This window comes from Siphateles boraxobius, unplaced genomic scaffold (assembly GCF_051911475.1).
Source record: "Siphateles boraxobius isolate OS27281-9 unplaced genomic scaffold, OSU_SipBor_1 6, whole genome shotgun sequence".
Taxonomy (NCBI): Eukaryota; Metazoa; Chordata; class Actinopteri; order Cypriniformes; family Leuciscidae; genus Siphateles; species Siphateles boraxobius.
Window position 1 is genome coordinate 1,287,501 of NW_027509186.1, and position 7,500 is coordinate 1,295,000.

Genomic DNA, 7,500 nt, shown 5'->3' on the forward strand with positions numbered 1-7,500 from the left:
AAATAGAAAAAGAAGGAGGTTAAAGGAGATGGCATGTCAAGGGATGCGACAGCAGCTAAATAAGTGGATGGTGAAATGCAACAGGTATGTGATGTTTGTGCTTGGAGGAGGCTTGCAAATATTCATGTTAACAGACTAACGTTTGCTAACTCTGGGAATGTAGCAGCCAGAGCTAGCTAGTTTAGAATATGCAAAACCGAGGTTGATGAGCTGAAAACTAAAAAATATAAGGTAGAGTTGGGGAAATTTTAATATTCATTGATCCCAAACAGGTATCATAAGAGAAAGAACCTATTCAATGTATAAAAGTATATGTGTGTACGTGCTTGTGCGTGACGTTTCAGGAACATATGGGACAGGACCTCTGACCTTAGGGACGGTCAGATTTGGCCAGTTTATTTCAGTACCAGTTTGTGTCTTTAAGTAGCAGTAAGGACCTTATCTGAGTGGGTGAAAGGTACAGCGGGTGAGGAGGAACCTTGAAAACAGTATAAAGGCTGTCTCATATCTTCCTGTTGTGTGTCACTCTCTTGCACAGCGTAACTTCTGTGTACTAGACTGAACCTATTCTTGCAAGAATAAATACTTTTCTTTTTATTAATTTGACTCTGAGTGTCTCTTATGCAGTGATGATGTTTAACAGAATTTTTGCCACAACAATTTTGGTGTCAGAGTGGGATTCCTTGGAAGTGCCTTCTGGACCTGAGAGCGGACGGTGTTTGGCCACCTGGACTGAGCAGTTCCAGCTCTACCTCGTAAGCTTGAGAGAGAGGGGCCGACCGCTATCGGGTCCGGGAGGGGCTCCACTGGAATCAAAAGAAAGCGAACCCGTGGCAACCAACATATCTCTGGTAAGAGACGTCTAAAATATTTTCTTTTGGGGAAAAGTATTTTGTTTCGGGTATGAAATGTGAGTGAACCATATTGGCTGAGGGCTGTTTCTGTGGTACGTAATCTGAGATTAATTGAGATCTATATATAGATCAAGAGGTTTCAAACAGATACGAGAGGAAATTATCTGAGATTAATTGAGGTCTGTAACAGATCAAGAGATTTCAAACAGATAGGTAACCTGAAAATGAGTTGTTCCGCCACGGAGCAAATTGTTTTTAGGTACTGAGGCTAATTAGGGGGAACCAGAACAGTTTTTGGTAAACCTTAATTAGGAGGGCACTAATAGTGCAACCCGACCGATTTGGGTTAAAAGAAAAAATCGGGTCTGTTGGGGACGCCTAACAGATCAAGAAAACGCGCGTTGAAGAGAAATCCACAGAGAACAGAGAAGCAGCCAATATGGGGAAGTCTCAAGGTAAGCATGCAAATTTTGATACACCGGTTTTTCTATCAAATGAGAAAATTATGGGGGAAAATTTATGTTTTAGATATTGAAAAAACTGAGAAAATACCATGATTTCCCCAGGGAGGGAACACTGAGCACAACTAGACTGAAAGTAGTGCGCGAATCAGTTGAACAGGGCAGTGAGAAACAAAAAAGGTAGTTATGGCTGTGTTCAACATGTGTAAGCAATGTGGACAAACAATGGATTGTTGTCTTAAAGGGGCAGCTAAAAAGGAACTGTCGAGAGAAATAAAGTTTTTACTTCTTCATCCAGTAAATGGATGCATGACATTAGATGTCTAGAGAACTTAAATTTATATGATAAGGATTGAAGTTGCAAGCAGCAATAAGGCTGTCTGTGTGAAATAGGGGATTGTTATCAAAACAAGGGAAAGATTGGAAATTCAAGTGTCACTATGACGGGTGAGAGACTTGATGGAAGAAGGAAGTGAAAAAAAAACAAAAAAAAACAAGAAGGTTGGTGTGTGAGATATGTTTGTGTGGGGATTGTGCAAACAATCATGTACTGGTTAGATAATGAAGGAACTGGCATGTAGAGAAAAGAAAGAATTAGCATGTAGAACAGAGGATGCAGAAGGAACTGGCATGTAGGGAAAGATGGAAGAAATATAGTAGAAAACTATATGTGATGAAAATAAAATGTCTGACAGAATTTATGGAAGTCAAATTAACTGTTTAAATGGTATGAAAAATGAGTTTCAGAATAAAAATAAGGCATTGAGTATGATTAACGGGGATTAATGTGATATAAAGATAAGGAATGTTTCATTAAGCAAAATGGGGAAAAGTTCTATATTTTAATGGTAAAATAATGATTGAAATTAGGTTTAGTTTTAGTTTGATAACCATTGTGTTTTGAACCTAGGGTCCAGCTATGCTGGGGGTACAGAAACAGGGTTTGCTTATTCACCTCGGTTTCCGGATGTTATATAAAAGTACTTGTTCTGTAATTAGGGTTGTTGATGATAATACCAAATTAGTAAAATGTAAAGACAACTTTGACAAAAAATTCTGGAAATCAATAATGTATAATGGTGGATATTTGTTGATATTAAGTCATTGAAGCAAAAGATATTGTCTGTTTTATAAATGAAATTATGGGTCAGGATAATTTCCTTGGACAAGTATGACTAAAGTTAAACGAAAACTTTGTGAAAACAACTTAGAATATTTTGAGCATTTCGATGCAGCTTATTAAAATTAATGTGCGGCCAATGATAATGATGAAGATTATGATTTGGCTATTGTGATTAAATCCGCCACTGGTGGACTGTAAAAGAATACAGAGAACTGCTTAATCAGTGGCTCTGTTTACATTCCTGAATGGGACACACACTGCTTCAAGGGTGTGCAGTAAGTTGGAGCCGTTTGCAAGCTCACAGTGATCAAACTATAGTCAAGGACAGGTGTCTGATGCTGTAGTTGAGGCTGACACATGAACCCACTAGATGACAGAGAGTGTCTTGATTGTGGTCAGCAGGACAATTTAACACGTAACTGTAAATGCCCACCGAGAAGGTGTAAAAAAACAAAGTGTAATATAGTGACACATTTCTGGTAATAATGTGGGTTTGAAAGTAGATCAGTGTTTATATAACGATATTAAAGTTTTCGTCTGAGAAAGAGTAAGAGATAAAAACAAGGTCAAGAGATTGAAGTATTAAAGTGAATCCTTTTAAAGAAAATATCTATAATAGTAATTTTTAAAAGTGAATTGATGAATACAGGTTGATGTAAAATTAATGACTCCAACAAATGTGAGTAGCAAAATATATCAAAGTAACTAACAGGATGATTGTGTTGTAATTAAACATTTAAAAAAGGATTTTAGAGTATATAGAGAGACTAATCTCACAGATGATTTACAATAACTGCAAAAGTATCACAAGCAGAGAGTGCTTGCCTCGTCAAAAAGTAAATCCTAATTGAGATTGAGAAATGTGAAACGTTATTCAGAACTAGAATAATTATTTTTATGTAAGAACAAATAAGCAGAAGTAGTAGGCTACCGAATTAACAGTTGCTAAATGTAAAATGTGTTGAAAGGCATCTGATTAAACAAACAGCTTGAAAAGTTGACCATGAAAGAGCTAGAAGCTGATGTTTTGCTTTCAAAAGATAAGTCTGCTATTGGCTGTAATGAAACAGTTCGCTTATCTAAATCTGATGTGTGCTGTGGCTGAAAGTGCCAGTGCGACAGAGACTCAATCTGAGTGGAAATTTGTAATGTCTAAATTCCCTGACGTGGGCAAAAGACAACTGTAAAACTATGTTTATTTGAAAACACATGTAATTTCTGGCAAAGATGCCTTAAGCTGGGCTAGAGTTAAAATATGGTAGATAAAGTCTGATGTTAAAAGTTTTATGAAAATGCAGTGTACCAGTCCTGAATGCCTCAGAGTCTCTCTCTGATTCAATGTCAGCTAAAAGCTGTTATCTGAGCCTGTGTCATAAGTAAAGCACAGTGTTTAAGTTGAAAATCATAGACATGGAGAGGTTAAAAGAAATCATTGCCGTTCAGAGGGCAATTTGTATTTGTAAATGGATTTAAGTAAAACTGAATGACTTTAAAGAAGTCTTTAAAATAATAATGCAGACCTTAAACGATAGAGGTGACATTTTGATTAGCGTATTTTAGGACCAGTAACAACTTTGCCTCATTTAGTCTCCACCATTCAGGACCGATGGCTCCGGCTACAGATGAAGTACACTGAATGAACGGTTGTGATCTAAATTCACTGAGTATAGTCTAAGTAGCTAGGTTGCTGCTTTTAAGATAGTTAATGGATTTAAGTGATTAAATACTGTTGTTATTAACCTGTCTCCCTGTGAACACTATTAGGCAATCGGAATGGCTCTGGTGACTCTTGAACGTGCCTTTCCTAAGCTCCAGAAAACAGCTGAGTTCTGTTGAAGAAAACTGATTGTATTGGGAAAGAGCGGTCACCAGTGTGTACGAGTGGCTACTCAATGACGGGATGATCTTCCTGGCCAGGGGACAGCCCAACGCAGGGGGTCACGAAACATTGGGCAACTCCGGATGGAGGTTGTTATTTGTGAGAAAGGTATGAGAGTTGAGCGCTGATTACTGGAGGCCACCGGGGTCAGCAGAGCATTGAGAGGTGAGATGGGCTGTGAGGTTAAAATTAACTTTACGGCAGTCTGACCCAGAAATGTGAGTTCCTCTATACCACTCACCAGAAACCGCATTGATTGTATGGCTTGTTTTTCATTGTGACAAGTGTCTGCAACTATGCCAGGGGACGACACCCTGAAGAGAAGAAAATTAAAGATAAATGATTAGCGGGAGTGGACTTTCAAAAGCCAGCTGATTCCATGAGGTGATTGCCATTATTTGCTGCGGAGACAGTAACAAAACTTAATTATATGAGGGACATGATGTTGGTTGCCATATGGGCAAGTAAAATGTATAGAAGAGTTAATTTTGAGCTAATATGTTTATAACATAGTTTTAACTCCTGAAGGTCGTTAGGCATGGTGGTGGCTAAAGATGAAGACAGGCTTTTGTAGATTTGAGAAAAGTCTGGATAATAAAGCTGAATGGTAAAAGGTTAATGTAATACATTTAATATTACATTTTGTCTAAATTACAGTCTTAGGAGGCTGTTGAAAAGATTATTTGTTTATAGTGAGAGAGGCTGCTTGAGTGGAGGAAGGGATGGTAACTGTGTCTGTCTTTTTGTTATCGGCCTGCTAAAGAACAAAATAGTGATAATGAACCAAAACAACCCAGCTGACTTTTCTAAGAAATTGATCATGAACAGACATGCTTTGTAACTGGTTAAGAGACCATGTAAAATTAGGTAAAAGCTACAGTAAAATGTGAAGTTTAAAATCTTACTTAAAATTTAAATCTTTTTAGAGATGATATAATGAAAAGCGAACATTAAAAATGAACAGTTAAAATATGTGTCTAATATGAGTGTGTGTGATGGTGACTGCACTCTATGTCTTGTATGTGTTAGTTTGGGGTACGAATACTGTGTCTGAATAGTGTGTATATTGTGTCATTAACCTCTGGAAAGAGGGTTTTATCATTACAGATGGGTTAAGGCAAATGACAAGTTTTAAGGAAGCTAATAGTTTTGAGTCAATCTGATGACAAGATGATGCAGAAAATGGGACGAGCTTTAAATGGATTAGTTATCCAGCTCTGTCTGCTACTGGTAATTATGAATCAATCTATGGATTAAAAGCATTTATGTAAATTGGATTTGTGAAGTTGTAGAGAGATGTCCATCATGGGTTGAGATAAACTAAAATGTTATAGATTTGCAGGCAATAACAAAGTGACAAATTGGCTAAGTCAATATCAAATTATCCAGAGAGTCCTACACATTTATGAATATTGTGAACAAAAGGGGGAAAATGTTGTTTGACTGACATTGACCAAGTCTGTACAGCACGACCTGACCTGACAGAAACAATTGAAACAGAATTTTCAGAAACAATGTTTGTAGATGACGGGATTAAGAGACCAAACAACAGGCCTGAAAAGCAGGATACACTGTAAGACTGAGGGCCGTTGCCCTCCAAATTCTCTGATAAGAAGATGTGTTTGCGGCTTTAAGTCATATTTTTGTTTCAGAGGCAGAGAAAGATGTCTGGAGGAATTTTGGCTTTGGGACAACGTTTGGGTTAGTGTTGATGGCAAACTTTATCCAAACACCATTATGTTAGATTGATGCACGAGATGATTCATGCATCAAAAGGGGGGATGGTAACAATTTTGATAACAATTGACAAAATTTGGTTTATTAAGGGACGGTATATGTTGGGAGGACAAGGGGCTTAATAGGGTAAAAGCCTGGCAAGAAGCCATTCTTCTCCCTAACAAAATTGCTGTCTGTAAGTGTGCCGCACACGCTGATAACAAAATTGCAGGACTGTTTCAACAGGAGACGCCAGGGCAGATGCAGCAGCGAAGGCCGTGGCAGCACAGCAGACAAAAGAAACTACGTGTACTTTACTATCTGAAAATAACCTCGACATTTGTTTTTCTTTACAGAGCATGCAGACTTTTGATGCAGGGCAGAATGTGCCCAATAAAATAATGGTTATGGATGAATTTGACTAACTATACTGGCCTAGATTGTTATTGTGGCAGAAAGAAACAAGGCCACACCTGCGCAGCGCATAACTTAAGATTTTCCTTTTGCAGAATGTCAGGAAGGATTGCAGAAAACAGAACTAATTCTGTTCCAAATGTATAAATATTGTGTTGTGGACATGAGCAAAGTGGGTTGAGTGTTTTTCAGGGTAAAAGGACCCCGAGTGCTATTAAGTGAGCAAGAAATTATCCGGAGATAATGTTTCAGGTTGTTGATTCCACAGATCACACCAAAGGGGACGAGCGGCAAGACAAGCGGTCACTAACAAAACTTAAGGTCTCCATTCACAGGTGAAAGCAGGCAAGAAATGGTTCACTCCAGTAGGGGTACATCGTGATCTAAGGGGCAAATCTGGTAATGATCAGAAAACGGTTGGAGAGTGGGACACCTGGGTCCAAGCCTCTCACCTTAGACTACACAGACAGGCCTCAACAATCAAATATGAGGACAACGTGAGGGGTCAAAGGCTCGTGCTAGTAACAGCCTCCCTCACCGGCGAGGGAAAGACTACGGCAACGACTCGCAAAGAGTCACCCTGGTGAAGACGGAATGTCCATGGGGCAAACGAGATGAACAACACACCCGGAGGAAGATGCACGAACTAATGGTTTGAGTTTAGCAAAAGAATCTGTTTTTGTGATGATTTTGATGATTTTATTTGATTGAATCAAAATAGGGCTTAGATCAAATGATTTGATTGGTTAAGGATTCATTAGAAAATATTTCAGGTAAATTATAGGGATTATTATTGAAGAAACTTGATTAGGCTTTCCATTAAGGGTAAGAAAGGCCGATCATGGGAGAATATGTATGGTAATAAGCTAAAAGATGGTCCGTAATGGAAATATTAGAGTTAATTTTGAACAACTACATTGGTTAAAAGAATGGATAAAAAATATAAAACCTTTTCAGGATAGATTTTATTAAATATGGTGTTAAAAGTTAAGAAAATATGGTTAGGAAAATGGAGGCGATGTATGGAAATGGGCGTGGACTGATGGTAAATGG